Source organism: Panthera pardus, unplaced genomic scaffold (genome assembly GCF_024362965.1).
Source record: "Panthera pardus isolate Hobbes unplaced genomic scaffold, ASM2436296v1 HiC_scaffold_19, whole genome shotgun sequence".
NCBI lineage: Eukaryota > Metazoa > Chordata > Mammalia > Carnivora > Felidae > Panthera > Panthera pardus.
The window spans coordinates 17,951,333-17,970,000 of NW_026526754.1; the positions used below are offsets into that span (position 1 = coordinate 17,951,333).

At 46.4% G+C, this 18,668-nt stretch overlaps 1 long non-coding RNA gene across 6 annotated transcripts in view; it reads right to left on the reverse strand.

Moving 5' to 3' along the window:
• The window catches only part of LOC109245661 (uncharacterized), a 593,199-nt gene that overhangs the window by 211,506 nt on the left and 363,025 nt on the right, over nucleotides 1–18,668 (reverse strand). For all 6 annotated transcript variants that reach the window (XR_008423571.1, XR_008423572.1, XR_008423573.1 and 3 more), the window contains exon 4: nucleotides 9,285–9,380. This is a non-coding gene — a long non-coding RNA (uncharacterized LOC109245661). The remainder of the gene's footprint in view (nucleotides 1–9,284; nucleotides 9,381–18,668) is intronic.

Here is an 18,668-nt window from a genome sequence, read left to right on the forward strand (position 1 = left end):
GGGTGGGCCCTTTGATTATCGGAAGATTCTCATTAGTCTGTTCCAAAGCAGCCGCCCTGTTTCTTTCTGTAGAATTTATTTTTCAGAGGTGAGTTTCCACTTCCTGACTTCCTGACCAATGGCCGCCCAGCCAACGTTCACCTGTCTCTCACTGGCACAGTGGAGGTAGTTTGAGAAGACCCTCGTTGGAATCCTGCTTCTTCCATTTACTAGTAATGACCTTGGGTAAATCTTGTTCACCTCACAGGTTTGCAATGAGAATCCAAGTAGCTATGGTGAACGGCCATTATGATAGAATAGACTTCAGGATTATGACGTCTGAAGAAATAGAACTAGAAGAACATTCTAGACTCATTAGTATGCTATGGAAGGGCAGGGAAATAGGGGAATCCAAAGGAATCTCTAAGCCTAACCAAAGGCCGTTCTCTGTGCATTTTACGATAACCTCGTTTGTCGTCATTTCTGTATTCCAGATTGTCCTGCGTTCAAATATATAGTCACTGGGGTCAGTGGAAAGGGGAGAAGACACTCTCACTTAGCGGGATCTTATGAACACCTCCAAAGGGAGATAGGTAAGTTCATCTTGCTCTTAATTCTTGCTTTTTGTTAGAAGTAGGAGAAAGTTGATCTCTACTCTCTTCCCAAACCTCAAAAACTCTACGTCTCCTGGTACACGTACACACTTGCACACGTGTGTGCACATGCACATACACACACAGTGTTCTGTGGAAGCCAGTTGTTGAATTGTATATATTTAAAAATATATAATATATTTTTATTTAATATATAATATAATATATATTTTATTTTCTATAAATTACGATGTTTTGACATCTTTAAAAAACCTTTATATTTGGGGAGAAACTGTCCCTCTCTGGACTAACCAGTTTTTAAGGTAGCAAAGGACCAAGAGCATGCCATTGATACACAAACTATTCCAGAGCTGGACCTCCTCTATTTGGCCCATGTGCACCTAGGAGGCAATATTCCTCTACCTTAATCACCCCAGGGCCACCTGCCAGGCAGCTAGGGATGACCCCTGCAGCCCAAAGCCCACCAAATTATTCAGACTAGCCAACCTTAAGCTGTTTTACCCTGCCCTGTCGTGCCAGTTACTTCAGAAACCCTAATAAAGACAGTGACCTAAAGGCTTCTTTTGCTCTTGTCTTCTACCTCCTGACCACCCAGTGTCTTTTCCATGTGGCCCATATGTGGTCCCTCCTGTCTCTAGCACCTGTTGATAACTCTGTTTTCCTGAACCTCACTGTGTCTCCTCTGGTAGGTGCACCTGGCTGACCATCACATAAAAGAACATAAAAGCACTGTGATTTAGAATTTATCGGGACCTCACGCCCTTCTGTTGTCACTGAGCACACAGGTTGATGAATGCTGCAGTAGCATCTTGAGTCTTGAACTCCCTTTGCCTTTGTAATGAATTGGGCTATTCACACTTGTTTTAAATCCACAGAAAGCAACCACTTTCCTCTGTCTAGGAAGAAATATGAGCCCCTTCTAGGGGCAAGAGGAGACAGACTTGTATAGTCCGTGGCAGTTCTTTGTTTTATGGCATGCTCAGTCTTCCTGGGAGGCTCAAGGGCATTTGAGATGGGAGGGCCTTGGCTAATTTATGTCTCAGGTCTCCACATTCAAGATATCTCCCTCTGACCCAAAGCTTCAGCACCTTCGCCTATCAAAGGGACATTATAGCAGGTAACTATTAAAAAACACAACAATCATTACAAGTAATTATAGCTTTTACACCTGCTTTGGAGATCCAAGATGAAAGACACTTTGTGAAGGTAGATTTTGTGACAGGTGAGCAATGGAATTAATTAAACAATCTAATGCATAATCACACATGGAGTGTTCACTTGCCGCGAGGCTGGGTCATGGAAGCTCCCAGGTCCCTCCCACACGCTGAGGTTCAAGGGCATCTTTCATCTCCCTCCATTCAGCTCATCACACCGAAGGCTCCCTGGGCTTACCCCTCCTCTATAAAATGAGGGCAATACCAGCACCCAGCTCACAGGCCTTTTGCGCACAGAAAAGCATTGTGAGTTGATTAGCAGGCTTAGTGGAAAGTGTTTTATTTAAAGCCCTTGCTTTGAATCCTGACTCTTACTTATTAGCTTAGTTCCAAGCAAAATTGCTTAATCTCTCCTGGTCTCATTTTACTCATCTATAAAATGGGATAATAACAGTACCTAAACCTTGGAGGTGGTCTTGCTGATTAAATAGATAATAGCCTGATGCCTGACACACACATGAAAGCTAATATCAATGCACTGCAAGTAACTGGCACTTTCCTGAACACAGTTAAGCGACTTTCCCAGGACTGTCTACCACAGTTCTTGTTCTAGGCTGAAGACATATAGTTACCATATACCTGCATACCCCTATAACTAAAACAAGCCTCTTTGGGTAGATAAAACTAGGTGAATGGTTTGTTCACCAGACTTGGAGGGTGTGCTCAGATCTGGTTTAAAACAAAGGCTAAGTGGTATATAGGAGCTCTATGTGTTCTGTACTTAAAAAAAAATAGGCAAGCATCTTCCAAAGTAGATCACAATGAGATAATCGCATATGGTCCATGTGGCTCATTGATTGGGGAAAGTAGTTCGTGACATATGAAGACCAGAGCTGGGGGTGGGGGGTGGAGAGAGACAGAGAATATAACTGAAAGTAGACACCTTCAGAACCAGGTGTGGTCTGAGAAGACCCTGTTGCTTATGAGGGAAGCTTCATTTGGCAGAGAAAGCAGCCCCAAGGATTTATTTTTGTCATAACGATTAAGGATTATTCTTAGCAGCTAGTGTAAAATACACCCATAGGGAATAATCTAGCCAGATTCCTCAATAGGGTCCTAGGTTACTTACACTAAAAACTCGGGGCATCTAGTCTCCTGTGGAATTGGCCCAGGGACAATCCCAGCCCTACCCCGTAGCAAGTGGAAGAAAATCAGGACACACGGGAAAATGGCAAGAAGAATGAGGTCAATGAATAACGTCCCTACTCTTACATGGAGGACATCCACAGCATCCTAGGGCATGGTCAATGCTCTAAAACTCCCACTTGCAGGCACACCCGGGTTGCAAAGCCATTTTGGCCTTCATATGTCACCTGGTTCTTTCAGCAACCACACCAGGTAGACATTACTACATCCATTTCTTCCTACTTGACCAAAATGGAAACTCAGGCTTGAGGAGGCTAAAAGCCTTTCCGGAGGATGCACGGGTGGCCTCACCTGTTCCTCATAGCCTCAGAGGATTTGTCGTTTAAAGAGCTGAGCAGGTAGACCCAAAGAGACTCTAGAGACTAGAGGAGTACAGACCCTGCAAATGGGGGTCTTGTGGGGCTGAGTGAGGCAGGGAGGGGGCGGGCACTGTCAGTAGGTCTTGGGCAAGAGACTGGCGGATGAAATTACCTTTGCCTCCCTCGGCCTCAACAGCAGTCACGGCTGTCATGTCCCCGGGGTTCTGCTTGTTAGCGGTCACTCTCCGTGCTGCGTGGCTGCAGAGAACGCACTGGAGTCTGCAGGCCTGGGGCGGGTTGCCAAGGGCAGGCTCCGGGAGCAGACAAGCAAAGCAGGGCCCAGCGCCTGGGCTCCCGTGTGCACCTTGCGGGCCCCGAAGGAGACCACAGGGTCAGCGAGGCAGGGAGACCTGCAATCCCATAGGCTGGGAGGGGTGGCCCGGCAGGCACCTCGGAACTGAAGGAAGCAGGCCACCAGGTCGCAGACAGCAGGCCCCTTCCATTTCTCACTTTCTATCAGTTCTCAGGGGCTCGGCTGCTCAACACTTTGTACACGCATTTTGTTTTTTCCACAACTGTCAAATCAAATTGATTTTCAGTCATTTTAACCTGAGTAGGATCAGCAAACCAGGTCCCCCAGGTGAAAAGCTACTTTATCAAAGAAGTCATTTATCCAATTCTTCTGCGATCAGAATAGAATTTTTGAGTGGCTTCGGGTAAATGAATAACCAATTCCAAAGGGTGTTGGTAACAATAATCATAATTACCATTTATGAAGCATGTACTACATTTCTTCACTTTAGATCCCTTTTATACTTTTCCAACAATCCTTTGAGGTAGATAATAGCTCAATTGATGAGTACTTACTTCTAATGCATTCTCTCATTAAATCCTAACTACCCTACGCGGTGTGTGTTATTATCCCAATTATTTAGCAGATGGGACTGAAGCTCCAGAAATGCATGTCACTTGCCCAAAGTCATACAGGCAGCAACAGAGTTGGGTTCTGACTCAGGGCTGGGTGGCCTCAACCCAAACTTTCTGCCTGGGCCCCTTGGACCGGGTCCTCTCTTCCTTATCACCACCTTATCCAAATATGCTTTTGGATTCTGACTCACCTGGGGTAGCAGGTACAGTCAGGTGCTCGTCTTCTGTTGTTTTTTTTTTTTTTAATTTTTTGATGTTTATTTATTTTTGAGAGAGAGAGACAGAGCATGAGTGGGAAAGGGGCAGACAGAGAGGGAGACACAGAATCCAAAGCAGACTCCAGGCTCTGAGCCCTCAGCACAGAGCTCTACAGGGGGCTCGAACTCATGAACCGACGCGGGGCTCGAACTCACGAACCGAGAGATCATGACCCGAACTGAAGTCGACACCGACCGACTGAGCCACTCCAGGCACCCCAGGGGCTTGATTTGGAGCCAGAGACCTTGTAAAGGTCTGGATAAAAAGACAGCGGGACTAAAATCCCCCAGTGAATGGTAACGATCACGTGAGCCACTGTGTGAGCCATCGAGTCTGGCTCTGCAGCTCTCCAGCGGGACCAGCTTCTAAATGGGTGCAGAGGGCATCGGCACAGACACAAATAGAAATGCAAATCCTACCCCTCGATGAATGTATGAGGGTGGCATAGACCCCGGGATATACTTGCATCTGAGTGACTGCCTGCTCTAGCCCTGGGTTATACCCAAGAGACCATTTCCCTCCATTTGTCCCCCTCTCGCCAGGGATGGAATCGGCTTGCCGTTCGGCAGGATGGTCCCACTTCAGCCCTCCCAAGCTGGCGGCCTTCCTGGCAGAGTGTGACGGGCATGACCTCAGACCACCAGGTGTCTTCCCAATCCAGCCACTGAGGTCAGGTCTGAGTTGCCAACAAAAATACAAGAGGCACAGTTGAATTTGACTTGGAGATAAACAACATGCGGTCTTTGAGACTGAACATCTCAACGCCTGTGCCTTCTCTGTGTGCTGGGCATGCCTGTCAGTGGTTAGCTGTTCTCGGCAGACGGTGAGCCCCGCAAGAGGCCCAAATCCCGGACATGCCTGGCACCACCCAGAGCAGAAGCATCTCTGGGGATCAGAGACTCAAACACTGGTGCAGATGATGAAAAACAGGTATTTCCCGGGGAAAAGCTTGATGTGAGGGCAAGTACTACCATACTGGGCCTTTCTGGAAGAGGCTGCACCCAGGTATGTCTTTGCCACGAACCTCCCTTTGGGCCCAGCCAGCGGGAGGTCCCTGGCTCAAAGAGCAGGAACGCTGGCCCCTGAGCCCATGCTTGCTCTAGGCACATCCTCTTCTCTCTCCTTCCTTCTTCAGAACATAAGGCAGCCAGTGGGTCTCAACTGGGGCCACGCTTGCCCCCCGGAACACATTTAGCAATGGCTGCAGACATTTCGTTGTCACTACTAGGGGAGGAAGGGCATGTGGCCTCCAGTGAGTGGAAGCCGGGGACGCTGTTGGCCTCCTCCAGGAAGCACACCAGACGGCGCCCCACGGCTCCAAATGCCAACAGAGCCGAGGCTGAGCGGCCATCCCCCCGCCATGGACATTCTGCGAGCGCAGGAGAATTTCCTCGCCTCTGCTGGCCTTAGCATTCTCACCTTTGCAAGGGGAGGTCCGAACGAGGTGGGCATGAGGAGCCGAACACAGGCACCATTAGCCACACTGATGACCAAGCTGTACCTCCCACTGTGGGGCCAGCTGCCGTGACCACCGTGGACGCTCTGAGCGCCCGAGCTGGGAGCCCCTCCATCCCGGTGAAGTGGCTGTGCCTTCCCGGCTGTGAGGGCTCGGGACGCCCAGCCCATGCCCGTCCCCACCCTTCTGGGTCATTCCCCCCGGCCCCATGCTGGCACGCCTGTTAGGATCGGCAGGCCCTCCCCCAAGGGCCTTGCCTGGATCCCGGCACACCTCGCCTCCATTGCCCAAGGACTGGCACCGGATCAAAGGGCTCTGGGTGGAACAACATTTGGCAGCCGGAAGTGGCTCAGCAAAATGGTCCTGGCCTGGGTGCAGTAGAGGGCCCGGCTTCCTAGAGCGTGGTGTGTGCAGCCTCTGCGTCCCCTTAGCACCAGGACCTTAGCACCCCGTTCCCCACCTCCCTCTCCCCCACTCCGATCCTAGGGTCCCGGGGCTGGAGCGCCCGCAGTGGGTCCCGGGCACTGCGAGTTGCCGGCCAGCTTCCCGCCTCCTGCCCTAAAGTAAAATATCAGCGGCCACGGCTATCATCTTGGGCGAGGTTCCGAGCCCTGGGCTTCGTGCAGTATCTCGCCGGATCCTCACCACGACCCTCTGAGGGGCATTTTGATCCCTGCCTCTCAGGCAGTCACTTGAGCTCTTTGGACTACACGACTTCCTCTTGGCTCACTGAATCCTCACCTAGCATCGCCATGAGGTAGGTCCTAGTCTTGTGCCCGCTGACAGCTGGGGAAACTGAGGCACAGAGCGACGAGTGAGTAGCGGACCTGGGATTGAGACCCAGATAGTATGGTTCCAGAGTTGAAGCCCTTAACCATTCTGCATACAGTCTCCCCAAATAAGGAAAAACAGTTCCAGAGGCGTTAATTAACCTCCTTAAGGTCACAAAGCTACGATGTGTCACGGCAAACAGTGAGACCCAGGTCTGTTTATACAGGGCCCCATTCTTATTTATTAAGCAATAATGATATTCTATATAATATAATGTATAAATATATAAAAATGTAATATAATATATACATATATAATTATATTAAATACATATTTTATATTTATATATCACATATATACAAGGTAACACTGATAAATGAAAAACAAATATATAAATGAAGGAGCTACTTACCTTCTATTCGCTTGTTTATATATTCATCTTTGAGATGGGGAGGATTTTAAAACATACATAGGTAGATAGTCTGTGACAACTTCATTAATAGTAAATATACTTAAAACCAACCAGCAGTAACAACCCACGGCTGACTTTATAATACGCAGAAAATTCTGAGAACTGGAAAACAGCCCCAGTTGTGGTCCCCAGCAGGCTTGGTGAGAGAAACCAGCCACGTGAGCATACGTTGGTTCTAACTGTAAAAACTCTTCAAGGCGCGTAAGTTTTCCATTCCGATAAAGAGAACGAAGCCCAGAAACGTAACCACCAAGGACCTGAAGCTAAGCTGGGTCCCAAGGCCGCCCTGTCTGACCCCAGGACTGTCCTTTACCATTAGCCTATCCTGCCTCTTCCACGAATCCAAAATCTGAGGCAGGCCTATCGGACGTGGTCAGAGAGATCTGGGAGCAGGTGGCTGAGGCAGCGGGAATGAACGATGGCAACCGCCTTCACCTCTTGCCGGCCAGAGAGCCCTGTCCCATATAGAGCGGAAGTTTTCACAGTGGTGCGTGACTTAGCGAGGTGCACAGGGCTTCATTCAGTTGCAAAATGCCCTACAAACTCCAGCATCTTATCATTCTCCACGGGCGCTCTCTGGCTTGGCAATAAGCGTGTTGCCATGTGCGGAAGCCTAGCCTGGCGGCTCCACGTTTGGATTGCACAAAGCAGCACGAGGCCTGCTGTTGGCTTGGAGGCAGGCGCAGGCCAGCCGCAATCCCGGGATCTGGAAACCTCCTTTTGCATCCAAGGAGGGGCCGCAGCAGGCCAGAGCTAGACTCCACCTCGAGGGCTGTCTGCTTCTTAAGAAGCGCGGTTCAAGACTACTGGTGAGCTTGCAGAATAGAAGCCATAAACTGGCAGTGGAGGGGGCTCGGTGGGCAGGGGCGGTGGGTGCACTGTGCAGGACAGCTGCAGGGAAAGGGTGAGCGGAGAGCAGAGACCTCCCTCCCTCGTTCGCCTCTCCTCTTCCCTGTCCTCCCCTCAATGAACTCAGCTCCCCTTCCTGGTGGCTTGGCAGGTGTCTGCCATTCACACGGTTAAACTGTCCCAGACCTGCCCGTGGAGGCCCCACCTTGCCACTCCCACTTGTCTGCTCCCAGGGCAGCAGTTGAACAAGAGGCCCCACACGTGAGCTGGCCTGAGGGACACAGCCCAAGAGCCTCCTTGCCCGGGACGCTGGGGCAGCGGGCTAACGGGCAGGTCCGTCACCGGAGCAAGGTGACACGGGTGTGAGGCTCGAGCGCTGGCCCAATCAGATGACCAAAGGCACCAGGTGAGAAGGGGCTTCCGCGGGAAGCAGGGCTTCCTACTGACACTGACCGTCCTGGCAAAGGCCGCTGGGGGCCAAGAGGAGGCGCTTTCTGCAAGTGGCCCCCACGAAATGTCGCCCACGCGGGGCCGCACATGATGAGCCCCACGGTCTCGCTGAAGCCAGTCCCGCCTCTGCTCGCGTGCCAAAGGGAAACGGTAATCCAACAGCCAAAGATGTGGAAAATGTAGGTCCTACTGAAGCCTTCCCCGGGGAAAGGGATAGGGACTCCATCCGGCACCGGAAGCTTTTCCGAATCCCTCTTTGAACACTCTTGCCACCCCCCTCCCCGGTCTGCTCCGAGAATCTGCCCCACGGTGTCTCCCATCACCGGCTTTACGTCGCCACCTGCCCTCACAAACCCTGCAGCTTTCACAGCCGGCTTTGCAAAGCAGAAGGGATAAGCCTTCACAATGCCCCAGTCCAGTTAGCACACCTCAGGTCACGGCAAGCCCTGGAACCCTTACTTCCTCCAACAATATACCCATTGTTTGGTTTTTTTCTTACTTCATCAGTTAAAACCTATTGTACATCTCACTTAAACAGGACACGGTATCCACCGACCTAACGTGACTGATGTCAATATGGCTCCCTAGCTTTGCCTTTCGATCTCGCATTCTCCCCCTGCCCCCTCTCTCTCCCACACGCACACACACATTATGCAGAAGGTAAAGCCCTACAGCCCATTTCTATTTTCTCCCTCTCTGGACACATTCCCATGCCTGTCTAGTGAGTGCCATTTGGTCTGGGTCCAGGATAGCACCGTGGTTATGAGTGCAGACTTGGAAGCCAGACAGCCTGCCTACGAGCTCCAAATCTGCACGAACGAGCCAGGTGAGCTGGGGCACGTTGCTTACCTTTTCTATGCCTCTGTCAAATGGGGAAGATGGTGGCGAATGAAGCGCGGGTGCGAGAGTCAAATGTTAATATACTTAAAGTCCCTGGAACGGAGCCTGGAAAAAAATAAATGCTTAATTAATATGAGCTATTATGATGATCCATAAACAATAAATAGAATAGTTTTATGCACGTGTTTTTAAAAGTTGCTTAAATGGTGTCATAGCATTACACCTACACACACACGCACACACACACACACACACGCACACACACACACTCCTTTTGCAACTTGCTCTTCTCACGAACGTTCATTATGTTCAGACATCCATTTTGATACACATGATGCCTTCATTTTGGTTGCTGAGAGTGGCGTATCATTGTTTTAACTGACATTTCCTTGATTCCTTAGCCTAAAATTTATTTGGAATAAGTAAAGAGCCAAAGCAATCTCAAAGATGAGGAACACTGAAAGGAGACATGCCTGATTACAATAATGATATTAGAACTTATTTAGGAGCTTAAACAGCACTGTGTGATGGAACTTTCTATAATCACAGAAACTCTGAACTTCTGCTATTCAAAATGGTAACCACCAGTCAGTCACATATGACTACTGAGCACTGGAAATGTGGCGAGTGTGACCAAGGAATTGACTGTTGACTGTGTGTTTTACGTTAATTTAAATTTAAATAGCCAAATGTGATAGTGACTCCAGGATCACACAGCAAAGACTTAGAGCATGAAAACACTGTGATAAAGTAGGAGAGGCCACTTTATTGGGCGGACCAGTAGGCCAAAGAAACAGAAAAGGGAGCCTAGAGCCAACACCAATGTTTGGTATGTGACCAAGAAAGTATTGTTAAGTGAAGAGGGAAATGACGGACATATTTTTTGCCAAATATTTGTCTTTCCTCTTCTTTGAATTTCCTTTATTTTATCCTTTGGCTATTCCTTCCACCATGCATTGAGCTGCATATCTTTTATTTATTAATATGTCATAATTATTTATATATTTGGATGTACTATAAAAATCGTATTTCTCTTAGTCTGTGAATTTCTAAATTAACACTTGTTGACAAGTTTTACATTAAAAAAATTTCATTTAAGGATTGTGCTTCCTGTGTCTTGTTTGAGAAAGATTTTTCCACTCCAAGGACCTAAAATTAGTCTCCCCTTTTTAAAATAGTGTGTTAAATTTTGCATCTCAAACTAAGATATTTAATCCAACTGAAATTCATTATTGGACATTGTGTGAAACAGAGATCTGAGTTAGTCTCCCTCCCTGTTTGGATGCCAATATTCTAGTGTTTTGTATTGAATGTGCCATGCATTCCACCTGATTTAAAATGGGTTCTCAGCACTTTCATTTTCCCTATAAATTTTAGAATAATTTTGTCCATTTCCATGATAAGCTCTTTAGATATTTTTATTTAAACTGTATTAAATGTATAGAATAACTTGAGGGAATTTCCATTGTTCCGTATGGATTTTAGAGCTATTTTTTCAAAACCCCCCAAACTCCACAAATAATAATAAAAACCAATTAAATAAATTCCGTAAAATTGCAGGACACAAAATCAACTTGCAAAAATCAATTGTGTTTCCATACACTAATTACAAACTATCTGATAAGGAAATTAGGAAAACAACCCCCTTAATAATACTTAGGAATCAACTAAGGAAGTGAAAGACTTATACACTGAAAACTATAAAACGTTGATGAAAGAAGTTAAAACAGACATAAATGGAAAAGACAACCCTTGTTATGGATTCGACTTACTGATATTCAAGTATCTATACTACCGAAAGTGATCTACGGGTTCAACGCAACCCCTATCAAAATCCAATGGCATTTCTTACAGAAATAGACTGGATGACATTTTGAAGGAGGAACATAGGGCTCAGCATGTACCTGCAGAGAGGTGGCAGAAATGTGGCAGAACTTCAAAGCACTGCCTATAAACACAACCCTATACCATGTCCCAAGTCAACTAGATGGAACCCAGTACAATTTCCCAATCCAGCAGCAGAGGTTATGTATGTATATAAAACAGAGGCACAATGAAGAAAACCCTCCCATGAACATCAAAGGAGCAGAAGGTGACTTCTGCACGGCTCAAGTCTTCTCGGGGCAGCTGGCTCTTAGTTGAGAGCTGGTGGAAAGGAATTCTGTCACCTGCCTCATCACATCTCATCATGCTATCTATATGTGCTATGCGGATGACCTCCAGGGCTCAGGAGCACTGGCGCCCATGAAACAAATAGCAATTGTGCCCAAAACACCAACACCAACCCAGGCACGCGACCCCATTGCCAAAGACACCCAACATCCCGATGGGAGTTTTGGCAATGGCTCTAGCGGCACTCTAGAGAGGCCAGAGGAAGACACACTTGGAAGCAGAAAGCACCACTGCAAAGTGAAATAAGTCAGACAGAGACAGATAAATACTGTGAGGTCTCACTTAGATAGGAAATATCAAACTCAGAGACACAGTAGAAATATGGTTGCCAGGTGGCTGGGGGTGGGAGAAATGGGGAGATGTTGGTCAAAGAACATAAACTTCCACTTACAAGGGGAGTAAATCCTGGGCATTTAATGGACAGCACGGTCACTACAGTTGACAGCTATCTGTGCTCACCAAGGATATGGTACTAACTCTCTGTGGCAAGCATTTCAAAACATGTGACTCTATCAAAATCACCATACCCCTTCAGCTTGCACGATGTTACCCATCAGTCATATCTCAATAAAGCTGGGGGGACAGAGGAGAAAAGCATGAAGCAAACAGGGAGAATGCTCAATCAGAGAACTTCCTCCAGCTTACAGGCTCTCTGGATACTTGAATACACTGTGGATTGTTTTGCTTGGTTTTGTTATTTTGCACCTACCCTTGATTCTGTACCTACTGTTCCTTCTAATGGAGCTCTTTTTTTTTTTTTTTACTTGGTGAGCTCCCTGTAATCATCCACGAATTTTCTCAGCCCTCCACTCTTCCAGAAAGCTTTCTCTGACATCCCAGTCCATAATTTGAGGGAGGGGACTCTGTGTTCAAGACTCTAGAGATTTGTCCTGGACACTGGTCCTGAAATCGCATGCTTGTGGGTGTGTTTTCTTGTGTAGACCATGAATTCTTTGATGGGAGGGTTGTACCTGTCTTATCTGTCTCCCACACTTCTGGAATATAGTGAGTACTCGGCACACATGTGTTGAATGCCCTGAGAAAAGGACTGACTCCACGAGCTGAGAGCGATGTGTGGTTATGCCACTCAGCTTCTAGCCGGTGCAGGGTCCAGTTCCTTAGCTATATCCCAGGGTTCTCTGGGGCAGTAGGAAGTTGATTTCTCATAGCCAGAAAAAAAAACAACAAAAAGCTTCCCTTCATGAAAGAGGGACTAATTCCCTTCAGCAGCAGACACTAAAGAAGATCTCACTGGAGGTGGCATCTATTCTCTTTGAACCTGGTTGTAGTTGAGGGGGTATTATAGGCACCAGCCCTTCACATAAGCTCCTCCTAGATGGTGATACTGTCCTTCATCACAAGTTATGTGTGCCAAGAGTTAGGCACACATAACTTCTTCAGTCTAGAATGCCCCCGACTTTTCACTCCACTAACATCCATGCATGCACACGCACGCACACACACACACACACACACACACACGCACGCACATGTGTACACAAAGTACATTCATCCTCATGTACAGGCCCACACACGTGCACACACATACATACTTGGCCCCTGTAAGGCCCTCTCCTTCAAACCTCTGTCACTTCTTGTGAAAGCCTTTGTCACTTTTGTCATAGTCTCTCGTGGAATGGTGCCCCTTTCATTCAGATTAGTCCAGTTTGGAATTCTATAGCCACTAAGGTGGTTACCTAATGCAAGTCTGTCTTTCCTTCTAGGCCATAAGGTCCATGGGGGCAAAGACTATCTTGGTTGGTTTTTCATCTCCTGGGCTCAGTAGGACATCTAAGTCTTTAAACACTATCAAACACATATCGAATATTAACAAATGTCTCTTTGTCCTTACTACATTGGAATAGCATCCTCCTATTCCTCCCTATATAATCAATAATGCATGAGCCTCAATGGTACAGACACTACCAGCCTCCATTACAGGCAGACGATGATGACGTGCTGGGGATACCACTTCAGAATTTCCTCCTAAGCCAGGTTATAAGGTGCATAAGATCAGCCTCATTAATTTACTGTCACATCTCACTTCACACCTCAACTGGGAGTACTGAGCCTAATCAACCACCTAGGTTTCCAGAATTGGCCAAATGCCCTTGAATCATGTCCAAAACAGAATCCGGTCCCTCAGATGACAGTGGCATGTGCATTGGCCCGAGGATCTCAGCAGATGGTCAGATTTGCTCATGGGGACTGTGACCCTCCTACCCCAGCCCCAGACTTCAGCACAGAGCCAGGTACCGCAAAAGCACATGGGCTCCTGGCCTCCCTTCTCCCTCTGACCCATCATCCCACTTGGGGTTGGGTCATGTGTGGCCAACAGAACATGATCAGACCTGACTATGTACCAGTTCAAGCCAAGGGCTGGGTCATGTTTGACCAACGGAATGTGATCGGACATGACTATGTACCAGTTCAAGCCAAGGCAGTAAGAGGTTCTGCATGTTCGTTCTCATCTTTCTTCATCTCCTGTCTTCTACAATGGGAAGAACATTCCGCAGGTGTTGTCCCTACAGCTTGGGTCTGAAACTCAGAGGCGTGTGGAGCCTCTGGCCAAAGCCAGCTAAGCCACAGCAGGAGCAGACCTGGCAGCAAGAAACAAAAAATGCCTATGGCTGTAAGCCACTCAGATTTGGGAGTTTGTTCTTGACATCACTGCAGTTAAAACTTCTGGCAGTGACCCCCATTTAGAATCATGAGTCTCATCCAGGTGTATTTTGAAGGGTGCAATGCTCATTTAGATGGACGGGTTGTGATATTATTTACAAATCAGTCATACGGCTGAATACGTGTATTTCTAACGTGGCTGTAGTAAACTCTTCACCTTGGCCAACAGCCGTAGCTAAATCTCGGGACCTTTCTGGAAAGCTGGTGGTTTATCATCTACACATCCACACATGTTGAGCTCAAACCAGTGAGTATCACGAATGCTGTTTTAGGGGGAAATATGAGGAACTTACCTCATAATATAAGGCTTTGGTCAGGTTTCTCATATCAGAGTAAAACACTCAAAATGAATTAAGTTTTACCCTCTAAAAGGCAATTACAAAAAGAAAAAAAAAAGTCCAAAGAAACCCTTTTAATGCCTATAATTTTCCTAGTACTTACATGTCCCGTTAAGAAGAAAAATGACATTAAAATAATTTTAAAGGTTTTGGCTTAAGCCCATCGAAATAAGGAAATTACCCTGCTTAGAATCAAGTTCTCATTATTTTGGCCCAGCCTACATTAAGGATGGACCCCTGTGGAGACGTGGTCAGGTGACTGGGTTCCAGCTGAGAATGGCCACGCTGAAATTAATATGGCACCAACCTTCTCATAATGGGTCCTATGTGGCTCCTTGGCCTGGTTGTCTCTCAAGGGCCGTTGAGATGGAAATCTGCCAAGTTTCTTCCTGTAGCCAGTCTATTTGGGGTTTGTCCCTGTGTGGTTTCCCGATGCCCATTCTGGCCTTGTAAGATTTTTTTTGTTCTTCTTTACATAAATGTATAGATTCCTAGCGAAGCTATATGCAGCTGCTCAATGTGAGGTTTTGGAGTAACTCTTTCATCCTTCACTTCTCACTGTCTCCCATTTTTCTCCCTAGTTTTAGTCGGATTTAACCACTGTTAAGAGGTAGGCAATGGAATACAAACAGAAGAATGGATAAAGATGTGATATACACACACAATGGAATATTATCCAGCCATAAAAAGAAATGAAATCTTGCCATTTGTGACAACATGGATGGAACTTGAGGACATTGTGCTAAATGAAGTAAGTCAGACAAAGAAATATAAATATTGTATGATTTCACTTACATGTGGGATCGAAAAACAAAAAACAATTAAAAATGAGCTCATGGGTGCAGAGAACAGGTTGGTGGTTGCCAGAATTGGGGGGTGCAGGGTGGGTGAAATGGGTGAAGGGATCGATGAAAAGGTACGAACTTCCAGTTATAAAATGGATAAGCCACGGGGATGGAATATACAGAGCAAGGACTATAGTTAATAATACTATCTGCATATTTGAAACTTGCTAACAGATCTTAGTTCTCATCATAAGAAAATAGTTTTGTAACTACATACGGTGAAGGATATTAACTGGATTTGTCGTGGTGATCATTGGGCAACATATACAATATCGAATCATCAGGTGGCACACCCGAAACAAATACGATGTTTTAGGTCAGTTATACCTCAATTAGAAGAATCGTGATTCAGGTACAAATAAAGAGCCATTGTGGGCACACCCACCAAGACGTCAAAAGAAAAAAAGAGGGAGGTACATATTGGGATCTTTGGGTGGGCTATTACCTGGTAAAGTGATAAGATCTTTTAACCTGTTAAAGTAACAAGCTGTTGAGAGAGAAACCTGGTAATTCAGCTCCTGTGATTTCATTTACTCCATGGTGTCCCTCCTGTCATGCAGCCGTTTCACCTAGAAGGAGGTGCAGGAATAGGGCACCGACATGTTACTGGCCGCCTGTCAGGCAGCTGTCAAGTGGTAACGATTTTCAATCACTGCCAAGCAGGTTCTAGATTTGAACCAGTGACCTAGGAAGAAAGTCTCCATAGCCCATTACCAAATTATTCCCTGAGACCTTTGCTTCCCTGACTAACACCCTTTCCAATAAAACTCCATTTTTGTCACCGAATCTGTCAACATGCCTACAAATCCCTGAAGGGTGAAATTAATTTGAACTACAGAGCTGGACAAACAAGATCAAAAGTAAGTTCTTTGGAAACAGAAGCCAATATTTCAGACATCAATCCATTTGGAAAAATAGCTCTGGTTTCCCTCTTGGAGCTTGAGTGAGGTGTCTGGGTAATAAACAAAGACGTTGTTATACAGTGTACTACATGGCAAATCCTAACTCTTCCGAATTCTAAATTTTTATGGCTTCAAGTAGATGAATCCTGCATGCCCGTGGCCAAAACTCTTGGAGATTAAAAGCTGGACCCCTTTTTCACTTTTTTTTTTCTGTCAACCATGGGCCCACTGTCAGTAGCTGAAGCTTCCTGTGGTAGGAGATAGATTATCTCATATGTTTTTATCCCACTAACATCTGCACGCTTCAAACGTTGCTGGAAACCCAACATATTTTCTTAAACTTTGATAATATTTGTTGTGAAACAGCCCAGAGAATAACTAGATATTACATGAGGCTAATCTGAGCACCTTCTTTTAACTGGAAGGCAGGGAGTTGTGGTAGAGAGTGAGGGAGTCTGTTTATTCTTGTCATGAGTTGATGATCGTGTCTGAACCCCTTTGACCTGGTCCCAATTCCTGGTGTTGATTTTATGAGGCTTTATATACACACAGAAGGTACATATGTGTTTATCTAGGCCTAAAAGGTATCCACGTTTTATCACAGAACATACTTCAGCCTTGCCTGGAGGTCAGAGAGGCAGTGAGGGGTGGATTTCAGAAAACAGACAGATATAAGCCCACAAAATACTACCTTGAAGTGTCAGAGTTAAAAAAAAAAATCTTTATGTGAGTTCCGTTCATCTATTAGACAAATCTGTATTTACCACCTGCTCTGTGGGGGAAGTGTGTTCTACAGTCAAAGGCCTGGGCTCAGATTTTGGCTTTCCTTTGCCAACTGTGTGACCGCAGGCTGGTAACTGAGGCTTTCCGACTCCCCCTTTCCTCGGGTGTGAAGCATGAACCATAACGCCTTTGACATGGGGTAGGTGAGTGGGTTAAATGAGGGGTATGATGGACCCGCTCTGGTAACTGCCACGGGACAGGCACGTAGTACCTGGCTATTGCTGTATCCTCAGTGCACCAATGTAATTACCACATTCACACTTCCCCAGGACACAGCCTTTTGAGTTACGGGAGACTCTGCAGGTGGCCAGTCAAGCTGAGGGATTTGAGCTGTAAATATTTCTGATTCTCTGCCTGAGGGCCTTCTCTGGACATTCAAGGGCACATCAGAAGTGCCAGGGAGTTAACACTCTGGGAACAGCCATGACAGATGGGACTTACAGCATAACTACCCCCTGGATTCCTGGCTGGGTGTCTAGTTCTACAGTCTCACACACATCTGCAGTTGGACTGAGCCCCAACTGCCCACACCAGTAACCTCCCCACTCATGCACCCTACCGTGGCCTTCTCACCTCCCCTTCGAATTTGCTGCCTTCCTTACCAGTGCCTTGACACCACTTCCCAAATAAACCATCTGCACTCAAGCTTTTATACCCAGCTCTACTTTCAGCTCTACCTAAAACACTTTAGGCAAGTCTCGAAATGACCCTCAAGCTCGCAACCTCGGGTCGCCTTACAGGAATTAACTGGATCCCAAACAGCATTGACAGTTCAGACGGTCTGATCTTGTGCCTTCAGGTTTGGGCTCATGTTTGAAAGCACTTTGTTTCCTTCCCTAATAAATCTAATACATATGGCTTGTCCTGGCCACAGAGTTCTCTTCATGGGCAGCTATTCCAGAGAACATGTCACTATCTTTATGAGGGGAACCTACCCTTGACACCCCAAAATCTACTTAACATACACAACCCATCAGATCATCTCCCACATACCCTCAAAACCTGGTGAAAATCCATCCAGGCATTCCACAGAGTGTAATGGCAGGCACTTAATTTATTAACAGGAACAAACTATCTAATGGAAACCCTCTTCTGTATACATAAAGCATATACAGAATACCAATGATTTTCCAAGTATTTTCCTCTTGCATACACCTAGGCAGAAGAAACAAAATAATGACCCAGAAAGATAAAATGAATGGAGTTAATTAGGTTTATAATTTAAGATGAGTGAATTTAATGATGCATAAGTTAGAAATATGTGACAGACCAAGCCTGGCACTTTCTCTAATGTCATTGCTAAAGAAATGTATTCCAATGACCTCACAGTTTTTATTTGAAAATAATTATTGCTCTTTGCATGTATAATTGTGATCTGAGCAATTAGAACATAGATTCTCCCTTGGTCTCTCCTCTGGGCTCAGTAGTGTAACCGGGGAAACAGTCTTGACCAAAGTGATGTCCAGAAATAGTGCACTGACATAGCACCTTGGTTTTAGTTCAGTTCTGCTTTGGAGGTCCAGACCTTGGTTTGCCTACCAACTCTGCCACAATGCAACCTGGACAAACCTGGAGGTGACCTCACCTACCTTAGCTCCCGTCCCTGTCAACAAAGAGGGAGACTGACTTCATAGGACAGTCCTGAGTTTCAATGAGATAAAGTGGATATAA